Below are 21,457 nucleotides of genomic sequence, written 5' to 3' on the forward strand. Positions count from 1 at the left end.
TTTCTTACTCCCTTAAAAAAGGCCCTGGTGAAACTCTGAAGATTTACTTGTGGCTGGCCATTTCTGTCTTTGCAGGCTTCTAAGAACTGGTCAATGACTAATGGCTACTACAGTTCGTTGACCCTGTTACAACAAAATCTACACCATGAGCACAGGTCAACCCATTCAGTGGTTTCTTTTCCCTCCTGCGGTGATTATGTGCTACAGCAAAATGAAGTTCAGTACCTGGTTGTGTGAGTGGCCACATATCCAAGGACCATCAAAAGCACATAGACTAAGACCCACGGGAACCTCACCTTGGGTCTGTGACAGACTACAAGAAAAGCCGGAGATTTTTCTTTAAAAATGCATCCAGAAGACACAGTTCCTCCCAAAGAGAGGGAAGCAAAGGTGGAAATCAATTTCCTTACTCCTATGTTATTCACTCGGCTGAAAACCATAAAAAGGAGGCCTTTTTATGCTTTTTGAAGGTTGTATTAGTGAATCATTCCACTCTGTGGCTTTGTGATGCCTCAAACTTATTCTGAGCAATACTGCTTTTGACCAAATTCTAGCCTTTGCAGCGTTAGGGCTTCTGGGCAGAATCTTGAGGCGAGATAGGGAAGGCTTCCCAAGTTTCTCCATGCAGACCAAAGACCCAGTAGGAATAAATTGTGAGGCAGTGGCATACACAATTTAAGAGGGAAAGACTCGGTGTCAGATAGACATAGATTGTAGTCTCAGTTTTGGCAATGATTAAGTGTATGGCCTTGGGCAAGCTGTTTAACCTCTCTGAGACTTAGTTTAGGATGGGCGTAATCCTAGGATGGGCGTAATACTACTACCTACCTCATAGGGTAGCCAGGAGAATTACGTGAAATAACAATTGTAAAGGGCATATAACAGTATCTGACAAAGAATAAAAGAACTCATAATACTATCTATTTCTTCATGTTTACATATATTTTCTGCTGAGGAACTCTGGGCACTCTGGTACATTGCTGGTGGGAAATACGTATCGATACGGCATTTTTGGAAGGCAATTGCTGTTAAATTTTTTATCTTTATTTAGTTTTGTTTATTTATTTAAAAAAAAATTTTTTTTTCAACGTTTATTTATTTTTGGGACAGAGAGAGACAGAGCATGAACAGGGGAGGGGCAGAGAGAGAGGGAGACACAGAATCGGAAACAGGCTCCAGGCTCCGAGCCATCAGCCCAGAGCCCGACGCGGGGCTGGAGCTCACCGACCGCGAGATCGTGACCTGGCTGAAGTCGGACGCTTAACCGACTGCGCCACCCAGGCGCCCCTAGTTTTGTTTATTTATTATGAGAGAGAGAGAGTGAGCAGGGGAGGAGCAGAGAGAGAGGGAGACAGAATCCCAAGCAGGTTCTGCACTGTCAGCACAGAGCCTGATGGGGGGACTCCAACCCACAAACTATGAGATCATGACCTGAGCCAAAATCAAGAGTCGAACGCTTAACCGACCAAGCCACCCAGGTGCCCCTACTGTTAAATTTTTTAAATCTCATGGGCTTCCGCCTCGTAATTGCACTTGTAGGTGTCTGAATTATAGAACTCTTCCTAAGTGCATTTTTAACTCTGAAAAATTTGAGTTTGGTGTACTAATAAACCTTATCAAACATACCTGTAGATAAGCTTTTTCCTACAGAGTGCACTGTGTCATTCTGAACTTAAAGAGTGCTAGCTTTTTTTTTTTTCTTTTTTTTGCGAAAGAGTGGGGGAGAGAGAGAGTGCGCACAAGTGCGCACACAAGCAGGGGAGGGGGAGAGGGAGAGAGAATTCCAAGCAGGCTCCATGCCCAGGGCTCGATCCCAGGACTGTGAGCTCATGACCTGAGTCGAAATCAAGAGTCAGATGCTCAGCCAACTGAGCCACGCAGGAGCCCCAAGAGTGCTAGCTTTAATAAAGAATCATCAATGGGTTTCTCACATTTCCAAGAAAGTCAATCGTCGTTTCCTGCTATGTAAGAAACGCTTAGAATTACACATAGTAGAATTTTTTTTTAAATCTTAGAAATAATAATACGGCTCAACCATCTTCTCTTATAGATGAGAAAATTTTAGGCCCACCAAAGTAAGATAACTCCCCCGGTTACCCAACTGCCCGTGATGGAACCCCAGAACAAACTGGTCCGACTGCCAGTTTGTGTTCTCGAAAGCCAGCTGTGTCCTAAGAATTCATTCTTCCTTATTCTCAAGCAGCAGGCATGACGAGTTGTCCACCCAATATCCACTCCCCCTTTTGTCCTTCCTAATAGTTAAAAAACGCTAGCTACCCAGACTCCCTTGCAGCCAGACCTAGCTCTCCAGTACCTCAGCCTTGGACTGGCCACCTTTTGTTGCTTCTTGCCAAGCCCTTTCTTGGTTAAGCCACTGCAATCCTGTTTTTACATCCCCTTCACTTCTCAAGGAGAAGAGAGGCTGTGTGTATAAAGTCTGCCATGCTGAAATTCATCTTGCTGTCTTCATTCCTGTCTCGGGGGAGGAAGGCATCACCCTTCTCTCCAAATGTAACCATTCCCGTCTCTTTCTGTCTCCTTCCATCTCCTCCTCCTCCTCCTCCTTCTTTTTTTTTTTTTTAAGTTGTTTAATTTAGTCAAGTAATCTCTACACTCCATGTGCGGCTCGAACTCACGACCTTGAGATCAAGAGTCACTGCTCTTCTGACTGAGCCAGCCGAGTGCCCCCTTCCATCCCCTTCTTAAGTCGCTTCTCTCTTCTAGTCCCTCCTGCTCGCTCCAAAGATACCTTTAACATTTCCCTTCAGTTTGGACTTCCTTACAAAATACCATTCTTTTGCCTCACTTCATGCCCTAAAAACCCTGGGAGAAGAGATTCCAAAAGCCTACCCTCCCTGTGGCTAAGAATGATTTGGGAATACCAAAATCTGAGGAACACAGTTCAGCACTCACTCTATCTAGACTCGTAACATTTTACCTTGTTGGCCCACCTTTCCCATCATGAACTCTGACCTCTCCCGGCTTCCTGACCTCACTCTCTCCAGCTCGCTGACCCTGTCTGCTGCTCAGCTTCCTTCTCTGATCCCTCTCTACCAACCTTGCCCTTGGAAGCCGGGGTCCCTCCGGTTACCTCCCAGACTCTCTGGGAAGCCTCTCTCACTGATGTGGTCTCAATTATTGGTATTTGCTCACTGTCTCCAAAACGACTTCCATATCCCCTAGTTGTTTAGTTTCTTGTGTCCTGATCTTCAATAGTTTTAGTCATCTAGATAGTCTCCAGCTTCTCCTGGGTCTCCAGTCTCACTCAGGATGTCCAAAGCCAAAGCCCCAGTATCCCCTTCCCACACCAAACCTGCTTCTGCAACACTGCCCTTTCAGTAAAGTGCATCGTCGTAAGGCCAGGAATCCGCACCGGAAGGCTTGAAGGTGCAATCTGTTCTATACCAACACCCGTGTTCCTAAACATCGGCGTGCGGTACAGAACTGACCGATGGAAACCACGGGGAAAATGGGTACAACGCTTCACTTCATCAGTGGCTAAAAAAAAAGGGGGGAACCTAATAGAAATGGTAGCATGGTCTTACCTATGTTAGATGGTTGAGAAGTAACATAAATACTACAGTGAACATGGCACTTGCAAAGACCCATAGTTTGCCTATGGAAGTGGCATTGGAAGGCTGCCTTTTGTAAGTTACCGTGAGGCACAGAATGGAAGCACCAGGTGTGGGTAAGTGTGGCTCATAACACACGTGGGGAACTGAGGCAGCTGGTAGATGTTTGAGGGTGTGTGTGTGTGTGTGTGTGTGTGTGCGCGTGCACACGCGGGGATATGTTTTGTATATCCTTTAAACTGGATGTGGTTTTCTGCCTTCACCTGGTATTTCTTGACAGGCAAGTATGTGCAAAGCTGATCCTGAAATTTGTATCATGCCCAGATTGTTCCCTAATATATCAGGAGGATTGAAACAAGTTTGAGTTTTCAAAGCAAAGATTATGGTCGAGCCGACCGTATCTTGGAAAACGCTCTCTGGTCACCCACACGAGCCCTTGGTCGTGAATTCCCGTGAATTGTGCTCCTCTCCACATCTGTTTCTTCTTCTCCATCCCTGTCGCTCCTGCTTCAATCCAGATGCGGTTCCCCCCTCCTGTGAGGTTGTAACAGCCACCCCACGCCCTTTGAACTGCGCGGCCTCATCCCACCTGTCATCAGGAGCAGCCGGCAGCCAGTCAATGAGGCCTCCTGGCATTTGATGGGGCTGTGGTCCCTGACTCCTGAGCCACGTGTGCCCTGGCAGATGTGGGCTGATTCAAGGCTTCTTGTAGGGCGTTGTGGGGAGTTGAGCACATAGTAGACGTTCCACAAGTGCTTGTTTTTCTTCCCCTTTCCTATTTCTTAACTCAAAAGCATGATTTAAAAATACACATAGCGCTTCCATACTTTGCGTGGGATCAAGCCAGATCTCTTGAGAAGGGTTTACAAGACCCTCCCCATCTGGATCTGGCGCAACTTGAAGCCTCATATTCTTTATCTCCAGCTCAGGTCCCAAGTCACCTCTTGTTTGAAACCCACCCACTGTTTCCTCCCCTCCCTCACTCAGAAACGTACTTTGTCCCTCCCTCGGAACTCCCATCATGCAATGTACAAACACCTCCGATAGCATCTCCCCAGTCCGGTGGAGTGCACTCTGCCACTTACGAAACACCCAGGACCCTCACCCCCTTTACTAACAGAACTCAGTTTTATTCACTAAGTTCATCTTATCCAACCCTCTCCCATGAGACTCAGGGATGGTGACCCCATTCTCAGAACTGAGGGAGATCCTGACTAGTCTGTACCATTGAGGGTATTTCATTCCCTTTGCGAGCGATGAAGTTTGAAATGGGCACGTGACCTGATTCTGGAAACTAAGATGGGGAGGTACATCTTCTGGGAAATTTGTGACAGAAATTTCCTCTATTCTAAAAAAGAAATACAGGAAGACATGCTTGTCTTTCTCCCTTTGGATGTTGTGATGTTTGATGTGATGGCTGGAATTGCTGCAGCCATATTACCTCTAGCCTGGTTTGGACGCCGATATACACAAAGCAAGTCGAATCCAAGAGAATTATAGAGAAGAGGAGCTGGAACTGTATATAAAGCACATGCCACCTGCCCAACCTCTGGACTATTTGATATTTGAGACAATAAATGTGTCTGGTGTTCAAGCTGCTCTCACTTGGGCTTTCCGTCTTGATGAAAACTGACCTTAGAGTTATTTATGAGTCTCTCTTCAGTGACAGTGAGAAACACAAAGGGTTTCTTCAATTTATATCCCCAGCACTAGGAAGCACATACCACATATCAGAGGCTCAGCAAATATTTGTTGGATGGATGGATGGATGGATGGATCTCTCAGCATCCTGCCTGTCGTGCTTTCTAATATCTGCCTTCTTCTCAAATATCTTACTAATCATGGAATCTGTATATTAGATAAAAGATTGGGAGGAGGCAAGGTGTTTGGGCAGGAAGTCCAGAAAGTCATAAAACAAAAGAGCAGCCATGACTGGTATCCTAAGAGTGCCTCAGGGCATCAGGGGAAAGCACCTGAGCTGGTCCTGGGGCCTGTGTTGCAGGGGTGGAGCGGGCATGTCTGTGACAGCTACCGAACCCTCCTGAACCTTCAGCCTCTCTTTCACCAGAGCTGACAAAGCCCGAGGGTCTAGTACTCCAAGCACAGACGTGTATCTCACACAGGTGATGGGGAGGGAAGACTTCCCTAAATTAATAATATCTGGATATCTCTGATGAACCAGCCAGATATAAGGAGAGAATATGATCATGGAATCTTACTTCTATGGCATCCTCTCTGAGCCTGCATCATTTCACTTAGTCCTCTCCACCTACCTGATGAGTTGGGCACTATGACTTCTTCCACTTAACAGGTAAGGAAACTAGTCTAGAGTTTCGGTGACCTGCCCACAGCCAGTAGGTGCTGGACCAAACTCCAGAACCCAGAGAGATGGATGCAAAGTTGCCCTCTGACTATCTTCCTCAAATATCAGTTGGTTAGCTAGCCACTAATATGTTTGACCCTTCCCATACTTTGTCCCTTCCTCTGCCTCATTTATTTCAAGGACACAGATCTTATTATCTGCTGAGAAGATGGTGGCCCAGAGAGGTTTAGAAACCATACCGGAATCACCCAGCTAGTAAGTGACAGAGATACCTCAGTTCACTCAATAATCATGGGGCCAAACTTTCCTTGCGGTTAGCGGTGTGCTCTATACTGGCTCCCTGGAAGGAAAGCCGTGATGTGTGATGTTTTCCCTCATTATACAAATCGTCCCCCACAGTTGATTTCAGGCTACCAACTGCTGAACACCTGGCTTGCCGGCGTAAGTGGACTCCAGCACACTCTACCTGCAGAGTACCACTGGCTCTCCTCAAGAGGCAAAACCAGTGTTGGCCAAAGCCCTGGAATTGCAAATCACATGGCAGCTTCCCCTGGTTCCCCTCGCAGGAATGGCACTTTCACCTCTCTGGGTACCCAAGGGCAAGTCATGGAGCACTACTGGCCGGTCCTCCTCCGTCCACTTCCGAACGATGGCCAAGTCTGCTCTCTTCCACCTCCTAAATATCCCTCAAACCCATCTATTCCATCCCCTCTGCCCCTGCCAGGTCCGAGCCTTTTGGATCTCTTACCCAGACCGCTACATGATGTCCCAATGGGCTCCCCTTCATCCAGCCTTGCCCTGCTGAGTACATGTATCCTTCATACTGTGCCCAGAGTCATTCTGTGAAAGTGAAAATCTGATCCTTCATTGGCTTTAAGATTATGACCAGTCCTCACCACTCTCTCTGGACCCAACCCTGCAGGATGGCCTCTCCCTTCTCCAGTCTTAACCCGCTGGGCCTGGCTTTCTGTGGCCCAGCCTTATTGGTCTTGTTTCAGTCCCCCTATTGAGTATGGCTGTTTCATACCCCGGGTCTTTATATGTGTAGTCCCCTTTCCTGGAAAGGTCTTCCCCTCCCTTCTTCATCTCCTGTACTCCTACTCATCCTTTAAGTCTCACCTGAATATCACTTCTTCCAGGAAGCCACCCCTTGGATCCTCAGACTAGATCAGACCTTTCCATTACAGATTTCCAAAACATCCTGCACTTCTCTTTCTAGTTACCCACTACCTGTCTTCCCCAACTTCTCACTGCTTATGGTGAGAAATGCCCGATTTTAGAGATAGTGTTCTGCATGCAGTCGCCGAAGGAGTCCTGCTAAAAGGCAAGTCAGTTCTTACCACTCCTCCATTCAAAACTTTGAACAGCTTGGCAACACTCTCAGAGTAAACTTCAAAGTCTGTACCAAGGCCTACTGAGCCCTACAAAATCTGTTATGTTCTGTTACTCTCCCCACTCTCTTACTCTGCTCTAGCTACATTGGCTTTCTTGCTCTTCTTTGACTATTGTCCTGCCTCAGGACCTTTGCATGTGCCGTTTCTTCTGTTAGGAAGACCACAAGACTCACTCCCTCCATTTCTTCAGATCTCTGCTTATATGTTACCTCACCAGAGAAGCTTTCATTAGCCACCTTATCTAACCGTGTTGTGTTTTTCTCCAACACTACCAAGCAGTTTGCTAATTTCTATCAGGTACTGACTGAGTGTCCTACAAATTTAATTAAATTTTCACACTATCTACCTGGAGACAGTGTCAGATCCCACAGGTTAAGGGCTCTCAGTCCCAGAAGACTGCCCCTACTTCAGATGCCAATTCCAAGTCCAGACTGTCACATGTGCTTCGGACCAACTGGCTATAAATCGCAGGTTCCCACAGGTCCCTCCTCGGGTTTGATTGATTTGCTAGAGTGGCTTTAATCTACAGACCCTCAATTCCCCTTCCTAGAGGTCAGTTGGTGGAATTAAAAATTCCAACTTCTAATCACTTGGTCCTTCTGGTGACCAGCCTGAGGTGATCTAGAGACCCACTGTAAGTCACCTCATTGCACAAAGTGACTCCTTATGAATAACAAAAGACACTCTTATCACTCAAGAAATTCCAAGGTTTTAGGAGCTTTGTGCCAGGAATCAGAGACAAAGTATATTTCTTATTATACCACGCCAACCAAGCCCCCATCTCAGCAGTATCTCTCCCCCTTGACCTGCTTTGTTTTTCTTCATAGCCCTTATCACCTCATGACAGATAATCTGTACTTATTGGTTCGTTTGTTTATCTGTTGTCTCTTCCTCTCTACCAGATGAGCTCCAGGAGAGCAAAGACTGTGTTTTGATCGCAGTTGTGCCCCTGCCAGTGAGAACAGCACCTGGCTTAATAGTACTTTTTTTTTTTTTTTTTTTTTTTGGTCATGATTTATTCAATTACTGGATCCTGGAAAGATTCATGGAAGAATCTCAGAAAATCTCTGGTACAACGCTGCTTATTTTTAGAAACATTGCTCTCGGGTGATCCATTGACTTGTACTTTCTGGTAATATCCTTCCAGCATTGGTCCTCTGCTTTTTCACTAATCCACCTTTCTTTTTGTGGAGAAAATAGTCCCCTGGGCCACAGTCCCAGCACTTAGAATGTGCAGTAGAAGCAGCTGTTGAGAAGAGGAAATGGCAGGGTTTGAGGGGACTGTAAAATCTGCCTGTGCTTTGCCACCCTCTGAGAAAATGTAAATGTATTTTAATACCAAAGGTCAGAGACACAGTTTATTTTATCCTCTTTCCCTTAGAAGAAATTACTTTTAGCTTAAAGAACACATCCAGATAATTTCCATCGGTAAACAAAAGAAATTTGAAAGTGAATGGATTAACAGACTCATCTTTGCTCGGGACAAACCAATAAAAAGAGTCTCCTTTGTTCCTTCCTGTCTTAAGTAGAGGATGATTCCAGAGGTGAAGGGCGGCTCGCGGGGGTTCCTGACACTTCCAAGTGATAGATCAGGCTTGGTGGGGGGCAGGGGGTCACATCCATTAGATGAGATTCCCATGAGAAATGTCATCTCATTGTTAGGGTGGAATTGAACCCTCTTCCTGACACAGAGGCTCATTGGATGTCCTGTGGCATCAGGGGCTGCACTCTGTCCTCGTTTCCGCCCTGACTCCCGATTCCCTGCTTTGGCTGGGGTTCTTTTCTTTTCTTTTTTTTCCTTTTAACGTTTATTCATTTACTCTGAGAGCGTGCATGAGTGTGGACACATGCACAAGGGGAAGGGGCAAGCGAGGAAGGGGCAGAGGGAGAGAGAATCCCAAGCAGGTTCCACGCTATCAGCACAGAGCCCGATGATGTAGGGCTTGAACTCACCACCCATGAGATCATGACCTGAGCCAAAATCAGGAGTCAGACGCTTAACCACCGGAGCCACCCAGGCATCCCTGGCTGGAATTCTTTAACTTCCTTGGGGCTCTGCTTCCTTGTCTGTAAAATGAAGCCTGGACCCTGTGCAGCATGATGGTCAAGTGCTCAGGCTCCGGAGTTAGAAGGCTGGGGTCTAACTCTGGCTCTGTCATGTCCCAAATTTCCGGTGTGGGACAACCTATGTAATCCCTCTTTGCCTCAGCTCTCTCACTTGTAAAATGAGAGAATGATAGTACCCACCACTTAAGGTTGTTATGAGGGTAAGTAATGGCTTAAACCTCTCTGGCACACTGTAAACATTCAGTGTTAGCGTAAGGAAACATTGTTTTCTCCTCTACTACTCACACCAAGCACATCTGTGACCAGACGTATGGGTGATTTTTCCACACCAACCGATCTTCTGACACCAGCTGGGCGTCCTACAATTTAACTTAATTCTGACACTGTCTACCTGGAGAAGGCATCAGATCCCACAGGTTAAGGGGCTCAGTCCCACAGTACTGCCCCCCCACACTCTCTGTCCCCCACCCCAGAGAATGCCAATTGCAAGTCTAGATTGTCACATGTGCTTCCGGCTGATCAGCTATAAATCAGATATTCCCATGAACCCCTCCTCAGGTTTGATAAATTTGCTAGAGTAGCTCACAAAACTCAGGGAAAACAGTTTATTTACTAGTTTACCAGTTTGTTATGAAGGATATAACTCAAGAACACCCAGACAGAAGAGATGCATAGGGCAAGGTATTTTGGGGGGGGGGGGGGGGGGGCCCCCCCCCCCCCCCCCCAGGTCTGCCACCCTCCCAGCACATCAGCCCAGAAGCCCTCTGAACCCCACCCTTTTGGGGTTTTATGGAGGCTCCATTAAGTAAGCATGATTGATTAAATTATTAGCCACTGGTGATTAAACCTCCATCCCCTCCCCCCTCCCCCCAAGTGTGACAGGGAGGCTAAAAATTCCACCCCTCTAATCAAGTTTGGTTCCCCTGGCAACCAGCCCCCATCCTTAGGGGCCTTCCAAAAGTAACCTCATTAACATCAACTCAGATGAGATTGAAAGGGGTTTGCAATGATAATGAAAGACACCTTTATTACTCTTATCACTTAGGAAATTCTAGGCGCTCCATGCCAGGAATGGGATGAAGACCCAATATGTTTCTTATTACAAATCACAATATTATAGTTGGCTAATATTACCCTTTTAGGAATGTAGGATGCTTTTGATGCACGTAAGAGGAAACAGAACTAGAAGTGATCGAAACAAGTTTTTGTGATCACAAGGCTACTTTTGCAAAATCAGTTTTTGAACATACACTCCAATGCATGCATTTATTTTAAAATTCTATTCTTATACTGCTGTACCAGTGTTTATATAAATTATAAAAAATTTAGAGAAATTGAGAGGTTGAGATAAAAAACAATTTTCAGTAGAAGTTCTAATACCTTCTTTCCACAAAACAAAATGGATCAACGAATCATGTTGTGGACATTCCATTTAGGAGATCAAGGGCGTAAACCGGTGGTCTCACCCAGAGTCGACTTCACTTTCACAGGGGACGTTTGTCAAACCCCGGAAGGGGGCTTCTACTGGCATCCAGTGGATAGAGGCCAAGGATGCCGCTAACCATCCTATAGTGCACAGGACAGCCCCTCACGACAAAGAATTAGCCTGCCAAAAATGTCAATAGTGCCAATCTGAGAAGCCCTGGCCAAACAATCAGGAAAGCTAGTGTCTCACAAGGCAAAAAAATCCTGAGACAAGGTGGTTCTGAAGTTGATTCATTCTGAGACTCCGTGGCCCCGTTCTTTCTTTTTCCTCTCTACCAGTCTCATGCATCGATGTTGTCCTTGGCTTGTCCCTTGAGGTCCCGAGATGCTGCAGCAGCTTCAAGCATCACACGGCCTGCTCACCACGCTGTCTAAAGGCAGGAAGGGAGAGCTTCTTCCTGTGTGACTCTCAGATGAGAAAAGAAACTATCCAGAACCTTCTAGTTACCTCAATGTCCATTGCTAAACCAATCAGACTGGGAATTAGACCGTCCATGACTCACCACCTGGAACTTGGTGAGTTCTTTCAAAGCACATGAACTTCCCAGAAGAGTGAATAAGATAGAGCTCTGGGAGAAGAAAGGGAAGAGACTGATTTCTGGGCAACCAAGAGAATCAGCCACAGATCCCTTCCCACTTTCTCTGGGAGATATGTTCACCAAGAGAACAGAACACACACTTGGAGATGGCTATTCTAGGCTTTGAAGCTGGACAGCCACCGATCACATTCCAGCTATGCTACTGATGACTGTGTGGCTTTTGACAAATTACTTGGTATCTCTGTGCCTCAGTTCCTTTATATATCAACTGGGGATAATAATAGACCCTAATTCCTAGCTTTGTTAAAAGTTAATAGAGTTGATACATGTAAATTCTTAGAACGGTGAGTGGCCCATAAAAGGTGCCCAGTGAATGGTATCAGAGTTCTGTCTGGGTGTTGGGTAAGACTAGGGGTAAGGCTCCCAGAGTATACTTGGGACAGACAATATCAGGACAGGCGGGGTCTGTGACCTAGAAGCCATTTGGGTGGTTCTTGTCACCAACTCACGTGTCCCTGAGCAAGTTTCTTATCCAGACTCTTTACTGTCTCTACTTACAACATGATGGATGACAATTGCCACACACCTGCTCAGAGACTTGTCAGTGTGGGGACAAGGCAGTGAAGGGGGAAGGGCCGTCTCTGGCAGGTGTACCGACTGACAAAGAAGCTCGGCGATGGCGTGAGTGCTAACCCTTTGCCCTGCACTGACTATTTGCTTAGTCCTGGCTGAGGGACAATGGCAGTGTTGCCACACAATGATGTCAGGGGCTAAGAAAACATGTCAGAGATGAATGATTCACAGACTTCAGCTAAGATAAGTGCACTTTGCAGAGACAAGAGAGAAAAAAAATAGCAAACTCCACATGTTATGTCATATGGCACCGATACCTGTTGTCTAACCATCTGAAGAATCTGCCTGCAGAAATAGCAACAAAAACCATGGCCTTCCTCCTTGGACAAGGTTTGGAAAAATGTGAATGAAAAAAAAAAAAGGAGAGAGGGAAAAAAAGCTTACAGATTCCAAAGGAAAATGCCATATGTCTCATGAATAAAGCAAAAGTTCTGGCTGTTACGAAGTGCAAGGGGCTGGTTACAGAGCAGAGAGTGGAGCTCGGGGTTTGTCAGGGTGCTAGCTGTGGCTTCAGAGGGTGTCGAGAGCTAGAACCAAGGGAACTGAGTGACATTGGGCTGCGTCCCCAAAAGACCACATTTCTACGGGAGGAGGGAAATGAGCGATCTGGCCTGGGTTGCTCCCCGTTACTGGTGGTTAAAACCCCTACTCTGGGCATACAGTATGGCCCTACTGCCCTGCTATGGGCAGAGACTGTAAAGACAAAGGTCAACACCATCTTGCCATGTACTTGGGGTAGAAACCTAGATGTTCAACCTCTGGTGAGCACAGAAGGTTTATAAACCTGTAAGTGAATGGGAGGAAAAGGACATAGAACAAAGGTCCAGTGACGGAGGAGAGGCGGGGAAGGACAAAGACTGAGTCTGAAGGAGATCGTGATCCACATGTGGACACCTTGTTCTAGTCACTGAGGTGGGAGACCTTAGTCACCCCATGAGGAAAGCCAAGTGCACAAACAGGAAATAATCCCACGACAGCTGTAAGGCAAAAGCCAACCAGTACAGTACGATGACAAGCCCAGGAGAGGGATTGCATGGAATTAAGGAACATTCTGGGATCGTTAATGAAAGCTGCTGGGAGACGTGAGTTCTGCTCCAGGCTGAGTTTATGAGGGGATGAGAAGAGTAGACAGAGTTAAGCAGAGACATGGAAGGTCAAAGGCACCATTTCAAAGGGGGCCGAGTTTCGCAACAAGAGACAGTGGACACACAACGGGGGTGTGAATGTCAGCATCTTGATTCATAGCTCTGTCGCCTTAGACTTCTCTAAAATGGAATTTTCTCACCTACAAAATGAGGATTATGATATCTCCTTCCTGGGTTTTTGTGAAGAACAAGACAGTGTAAGTCAGAGAGCGCTCAGCATGTACTTAATACGACCTGGCTCTCTTTCTCTCTCCAGTCTTGGATATAATCCCACTGCTCAGGCTTCAGCCAATGTAAAGTCGTGTCCTTTCACAACGGACAGAGGTCATTTCTTGCCCCGGGGTCATCCTGTGGTCTCAGGTTCTAAACACGAAGGGATTCAGCAGGGAGGCAAAATATTTAAACGATGGAAGTGTGACAAAGCAGTCACACTGCATTCACCTATATCCCCTCGGCTTCTTTTTTTAAAAAAAATTTTTTTCAACGTTTTTTATTTATTTTGGGGACAGAGAGAGACAGAGCATGAACAGGGGAGGGGCAGAGAGAGAGGGAGACACAGAATCGGCAACAGGCTCCAGGCTCTGAGCCATCAGCCCAGAGCCCGACGCGGGGCTCGAACTCACGGACCGCGAGATCGTGACCTGGCTGAAGTCGGACGCCTAACCGACTGCGCCACCCAGGCGCCCCTCCCCTCGGCTTCTTAAGAATGGGAGCACGGATAATATCCCCAGTGCTCAGCCAGAGTCTGGCACACAGGTGAACCTTGACACATTTTTTTTTTCTCTAAATGAATGAAGGGGGGGAAACATGGGGAGACAACCAAAGAATTAGAAGTGATTATACAGAGAGCACTATGAGAAACTTGGTATAAGAACAAAAAACCAAAGCATGCAAACAAGGGAGAGAAGAAAGGCTTCATAACCCGAAGAGGATTAGAAAGAGTAGCACAAGGACTTGGTTCGACAACAAAAGAAAAGAGCAAGAATGGAAATGAGAGACCGAGAGAGTCATTCCCCACTTGTAAAAGCCGTAAGGATTCTGAAAACCAGGACAGCTGGGTCCTGTGCAACATGCTAAGACAATTCAAGGACTTTGTCAGTAATGGGAACGAGAACAAGGAAGGCACCGTTCCTTTGCTTAGGGCAAGATGATAACAGATGACAGAAAACAGAGCTGTTGGGTCCTGCAGGCCATCTGCCTCCCCGGCAGAGAGGAAGCTCCTCATCCTGAAAGAGGTGCTACAGGAGGTGATGAACAGCAGTGGAAGCTGGGGTCAAGAGCTCATGTATCTCAGGTGGGCTGGAGTCTCAGCTGGAGCAAGTTACATCACAGAGGTCAGAAATAACTTGTTGCAGATAAAGTTGCTGTCCTATTCTTGGTGATCTTTGACAGAGCATAAAGAAGTGGAATGTTCTTAAACTCAAGGGGAGCAAAGGATAAAAAGGTGAGATCTCAAAATAGCCGAGACCGGTTGTTTCCAAACCTTGGCTCTCAGATCCCTCCTGATGCCCTTTTAAAAAATGCAGCCAGAATCTATGGAACTCCAATATAGAAAGCCGGTCAAGGTGGAGACACTCCGGGTGTCATAGGGATAAACGGCTAGGAATACCCCCATTTTGAGTCCCTGCTCTACCCCTGGAAAGGGGACATGTCTTGAGGCACTCTGCTGAACACTTCCTCTCTAGACCAGTAAAGTTGACATTTGCTGAATAAATCATTCATTAGCTCCTACAAAGGGAAGCAGTGAACCCCGGAGAGCAGCAAGGAAGGGTTCCCCAGGAGAGAGCCAGGGCAGATCAACCTCATTTTCTTTTCCATAGGCTATTGGTGGGATGCTATAGCAAAGGTCATCTGGATTTGAGCAACATTTATGACAATGTTATAACAGCAGAAACAAAATGAAATTTCTACAGTGGGGCCATTAGGCAGATGCAACACTAAGACCAACCTCAAAGGTCGTTGGTTAAATGGTTAACTCAAGTCCTGGGGAGTTTCCAGTGGCCTGCCAAAGAGCCCTCTTCCGTCCGTTCCTTCTTAGGCATTTTAATCAATAATTCTAACAATAGTTACCTCTGATTAGGTGTTTAATATATATGAGGCACAGTGCTAAGCACTTTATATTCCATCCTAAAGGTAGGTACCATTTTTATCACCACTTCTTAGGCTGGCTCGAAATGGACAATGAACTTGTTCAACATCGCATAACTAGTAAGTGGGAAGCCCGCATCGACAGTTATGCCTAAGGGACTTCAGAAACTGCAGTTAGCCAGATGAGGACATTGGTGACACACTTTGGACATTCAGGGATAGCCGATGAACCAGATGATAAAATTCTTATCCAAAAAGATGGACAGTTCAAAATAATACACCAAATTTAAAATAATGAATGTAAACAGAATGAATAACTGAAGGTCTAAAAACAAAAACAGAAACAAAAACAAAAAAACAAGCGGAGGCACCTGGGTGGCTCATTTGGTTGAGGATCTGACTTTTGATTTCGACTCGGGTCATGATCTCATGGTCCATGAGATCAAGCCCCACGTCAGGCCCCTCACTGACAGTGCAGAGCCTGTTTGGGATTCTCTCTCCCTCTCTTTCTGCCTCTCCCCTGCTCACACACTCTCTCTCTCTCTCTCTCTCAAAATAAATAAATAAACTTAAAAATAAATAAATAAATAAATAAATAAATAAATAAATAAATAAATAAATAAAACAAGCAAAAAACAATTGCAAAAAAAACTACATAAATACAAGATGGGAGAGATATGGCTTAATAGCAGCACATATGAAAATATCTTAGAGGTCTTAATTAAAGACAAATTCATCACCAGTAAATGTGAACTATAACCGCTAAAAATGTTACCATGAACTTGAACTTGAGCCATATTAATAGACCAGAATGTCCAAAACAAAGGAAGGGCCAGGCCTGCTCTGGGGCCTGCAGTGCTCATTGTCTGGCTGCTGTGTTCTGGGCTGGGAATCACATTTTAAGTTGGATGGTGATAGGGGCGCCTGGGTGGCTCAGTTGGTTAGCGTCCGACTTCAGCTCAGGTCACGATCTCACGGTCTGTGAGTTCGAGCCCCGCGTCGGGCTCTGGGCTGATGGCTCAGAGCCTGGAGCCTGCTTCGGATTCTGTGTCTCCCTCTCTCTCTGCCCCTCCCCCATTCATGCTCTGTCTCTGTCTCAAAAATAAATAAATGTTAAAAAAAAAAATAAGATGGATGGTGATAAAGACAAATGCAATCAAGATTGCAAAAGGTGTGGAAGGGATCTGGGACTACTTCTCTCAGAAAGGAGAGGGCAGTGGGAATGGCGGAGCTATTTTCAAACCTATTTGGGCCACTTCTCAGGTTGCTGCTTGTGACAGGAGTGTGCTTCGCTTCCCCAGAGAGAACCAGCTGGTGAGACGATGAGACGATGAGACGTTAGTCTGTGTTATCATTCATGCCTTCTTGTCTGTCTGTCTGTCTGTTGTCTCCCTCTGCCTCCCTCTTGTAAGGATACATGTGAGTGCCTTTAGGGCTCCCTCTGATAATGTAGGATAATCCTATCTCAAGATTTTCAATTCCATCACACCTGCAAAGACTCTGTTCCTACATAAGGTAATATTCACAGGGTCCAGGGATGAGGGTGTGGTTAGCTTTGGGGGGCCATCTTTCAGTCGGCTATCCTTGGCATAATCCTAGAGCCTGAATCTGAGACATTCCCTTCCAGATTCTCCAGCCTTATGATTGTCACAGAGGTAGACAATACCTGACACACCAGTTCTGAAGTGTTGTTATGGAAATCATCCTAGAGGCCCAAGCCTGAAGCCTGCTCCCCAGGCTCTTTGATAATTGTACTTGTTCCGGTCTCCCTGTCTGCTTGTACTACAAGAGGGGTTCTGTTACGTGCAGCTGAGTCCTAAGGAGACACACAATATAGCCACATGTTGATGTGGATTGTTTATATTCATCTGTCTATACTGTTACCTGTGTACCTGCATAACTGAGCTACAAATTTACTATATTCATGTATACAAAGAAAAGACCCCACCTTTAAAAAAATTTTTTTTAATGTTTATTCATTTATTTTGAGAGAGAGAGAGAGAGAGAATGCACACACGAGGCAGGGAGGGACAGAGGGAGAAGGAGAGAGAGAGTTCCAAGCAGGCCGTGAACTGTCAGCGCAGAGCCCGATGTGAGGCTCAACCTCATGTGATCATGACCTGAGCTGAAATCAAGAATCAGATGCTTATCCAACTGAGCCGCCCAGGCACCCCAACACCACCTTTTTTTTAAATAAATGCTGGGCTACTGGTTATAAACTCCTTCAGCTGTGTGGTAATGATCGCTGTGGTGGTTGCAATACAAGGAGATTTAAAATTTACTCCAGGGGCGCCTGGGTGGCGCAGTCGGTTAGGCATCCGACTTCAGCCAGGTCACGATCTCGCGGTCTGTGAGTTCGAGCCCCGCGTCAGGCTCTGGGCTGATGGCTCGGAGCCTGGAGCCTGTTTCCGATTCTGTGTCTCCCTCTCTCTCTGCCCCTCGCCCGTTCATGCTCTGTCTCTCTCTGTCCCAAAAATAAATAAACGTTGAAAAAAAAATTAAAAAAAAAAATAATAAAAATAAAAAAATAAATAAAATTTACTCCAATCTGGTAAACTTGAGTCAGTGGTTTAAGGAGCTCATTGAGGTCAATTCTGTATCTCAAATTTCCTCTCCTTCTCGCTCCTCTCCAAGGTGGACTCTGCCTTTACGGAGGAAGGTGGATTATAGGAGCTCATGGTGGCATCAGCAGGGAAGGGAAGAGAGAGTCCTCAAATCCATGCTCAACCCTCCCATCACCATTGATCTTTGCTTTGAACTGGCTATCGTAACTCTTTCCTGGACCAGTGGCTTCTGAGACACAAGCTGTTGACATTTACGGTCCTGGCCTTTTGCCTCTGGTGTTAATGTCCCACACAATCAGGCTTCTGCCTGTGCACAGACCCCATCAGCCCCTCTATATTCCTGTCCTCAGACATGTAGGAAGTTTTGGGCCACTTATAGACCACGCAAAGCCATGGGGGGTGAAGGACACTGCCTCAGGTTTAATGACCTACGGGGGACACACCAATGTTGCTGCCCTATAGCTGTGTGCCCTGTTGGAGGTGGAGTACAGGGCTGCTCTAGAGACAGACAACCTCCCCGTAGGATGGGGTGGAAAAGCCCTCAGGTTCTTAGATCCTTGGATTAGCCATCTGGATGTTCTAAGGCTTGCTGTGTACATACAAGTTTGGTTCTGAGGCAGGCTGAAAACCGGAACCTTGTGTCTGACCTTCTGGATCCCCGTCTGACCCTGCTTTTCCTACAGTTCTGGGAGCTAGAATTGGGCAGGCTTTGGGGTTTCCATGTCATCTGCAGCACATCTGTCTTCTGATGTGTTCTTTCTAGAATAGCCAAACTCATGGCACGGTCATCACATGAGAGAGAGAGGTCCCCTGTATGCCAGCTTCCCTGTAAGCTCTATGATCTAGCACTGATATTAAAGAGGGAGATAACAGAGCTTAAAGATCTTTTTCTTTCTTGGTAATGGCTAGCTTCCATGAATATTTTCTTGTTTGAAATCAAGAGGTCAAGGAAGTCAGTTGTGATTAGTGCTCCCTGTTGCAGGCAGTACCTGTTTGTTTTTGTTTTTGTTTTTGTTTTTGTTTTCAGACCAATATGCCTTATAACTCAACAACTCAGCCCTCTTGATGGAAGGCTTCTGGGGAACCAATTCAGAAGGAAATTAGAATAGATCAATTTAATATTTAAAAACATTATCTGTTAACTTATGTATTAAGGGATGTCTGGAATCATAGCAACCAAATTTTAATCATGGTTACTTTTGGATTCAGGCAAGTTGGATGAGGTGATTACTTTTTTTTCTTTACAGTTCCAGTTATTTCTTAGATTTAAAAAAATAAGCAGTAGTCTAATAAAAATGTCCTTAACAATTTAGTTAGTCCTTTCTCTCTGCAGCTACCCCCCATTTTTTTCTGTATCAAGAATTAACATTATAGAGACTCTACAGAATTCAACATTCGCTCATTTATTAATTTAATTGGCATCTGTGGTGCTTCAGGTCATATGTTAGGTATTAAGGATACAGGAATGAACAAATGTCATATTTGCCTTTTAGGCAAACGCAATTTAGTAGAGAATGCAAAGCACACAACTCTAGCACATTCTAATAATTATGATAACATGATTTTCTGATCTTATGTGTCATGAAAAATTGACTCAATTTTGCAACTCATCTTTATCAAACACCCACACATGAGTCAGGCCACAGGCTAGGTGCTGGGGACAGAAGCACATAATTTCTTCTTTTTTTTTTTCCTCAATGTTTATTTTTGAGGGGGGGAGGGGCAGAGAGAGAGGGAGACACAGAATCCGAAGCAGGCTCCAGGTTCTGAGCTGTCAGCACAGAGCCTGACACGGGGCTCGAACCCACGAACCACGAGATCATGACCTGAGCCGAAGTCAGACGCTCAACTGACGGAGTCACCCAGGCGCCCCAGAAACACATCATTTCAAACAGAGAGTTTCTCCCCAGGAGACTCTCGGGTCTTTTTGAGCCAGCAAGACAAGTTTCCCCAGAAAGTCTGCAGGACAGAGTTCACAGGGGGGAACTCTACCCCCTTACCCTCTAGCCACTTGGTCCACCTGCGGGAAGCAAGAGCTGTTCTAGAAGTCAGAAGTGACAGGATCTGTGTCACAGATCAAAGAAAACACAGGGGCAGGATGGATAGCTGCTAAAGTTTGGTTGGGTCTCCCCTGCCACCAGGGAGGAAGTGACTAAGGCAGGGAGTCAGAATTCTGCACCGTTCCGCATAGGAGGACTTTCTTCAAACTTGGTCTCCACATCGAGCTGACTCACTGGCTTCCTCCTCCTACGGTGTCAGAGCTGCCTCTGTCCCAACTGCTGGGCTGAGCTAATAGAGAGATTGCTTGTTTCAAGGTAGATTGTTGAGAACGTGTTTCAGTTTTCATTTCTATTTCCAGGTATGTCACTGACTTGCTGAGTCATATTTGGCAAGCTCAGGATCTCTTTTTCCCCCCTGTTTTTCCATCTGGATAAGATGGTTTACAAAGAGCTCTAAGGCATTTTGTTTCCAAAAAGGTATAAGCACATAAAAATAATCGTGTTATTTACCAGAAGGTTTTTATCTGTGCATAGCTCAATTAAAACATTATCTTTTTGCAATAAAAATATTTTTGTCTATTTTGTTCTTCGCTAGGATGAAAGCTCTTTATTTTTTCCCAAATGTTTATTTATTTTTGAGAGAGAGAGAGCACAAGTCGGGAAGGGACAAAGAGAGAGGGGGACAGAGCATCCAAAGCAGGCTCTGAGCCGTCAGCTTCAGTGCTGAGAGCAGCGAGCCCAATGTGGGGCTCGAACTGTGAGATCATGACCTGAGTCAAAGTCAACCAACTGAGCTCAACCAACTGAGCCATCCAGGAGCCCCTGGGATGAAAGCTCTTTGAAAGCAGGGATCATTTGTTTACATATTTCTATTCCCAGCACTCAGCATAATACAGTATAATGAAACCAAGTAGTCTGCCTGGTCCTTGAACTCAATGGGAAATCCACGCATGTTGACAAGCAGCCAGGAAGTCTCGTGAAGTTTTGTGGTATAATTTGGGCACTTTTTGAGGTACAAGATCAAAGCTTTCATCTGATTTTCAATAGTGTGGGCCCCCCCCCCCAAAAAAAAAAAAACCTAAAACCAGATGCACGTGGGTGACTAAGTCATTTCAGCCTCCAACTTCAGCTCAGGTCATGATCTCACGGTTCATGAGTTCAAGCCCTGCGTCGGGCTCTGTGCTGACAGCTTGGAGCCTGGAGCCTGCTTCAGATCTGTGTCTCTCTCTGTCTGCCCCTCCCCTGCTTATGCTCTGTCTCTCTCTCTCAAAAAGGAATGAACATTTAAAAAAAAACAAAAACAAAATCAAACACACATAAAAACCATAAAGGAGGCTCTTAGTATCTACTTCTCAGCTGAGTAACTGTGCAGCCACTGCTATTCTATGTCAACTTAAATGACTAATTCTGGCCATTCCTCAGAAGTATGAGAGTTCTAGAGGAACTTACACAATTTCACAATATCTATTTCCTTTAAAGGGAGGAAATAGAAAGAAACGGGAAGGTCGACCACCATGACCAGCTTGCTGACATTGAAGTGACAAGAGATAGGAAGATGGTCACTTAATATTATGCTCTTGCTCTGGCCACATGGCAATATGCCCAGGGAACCTATTTTAATTTAATAACAATCAATATACTCAATAA

This window comes from Herpailurus yagouaroundi, unplaced genomic scaffold (assembly GCF_014898765.1).
Source record: "Herpailurus yagouaroundi ecotype Mexico unplaced genomic scaffold, PumYag 141, whole genome shotgun sequence".
Taxonomy (NCBI): Eukaryota; Metazoa; Chordata; class Mammalia; order Carnivora; family Felidae; genus Herpailurus; species Herpailurus yagouaroundi.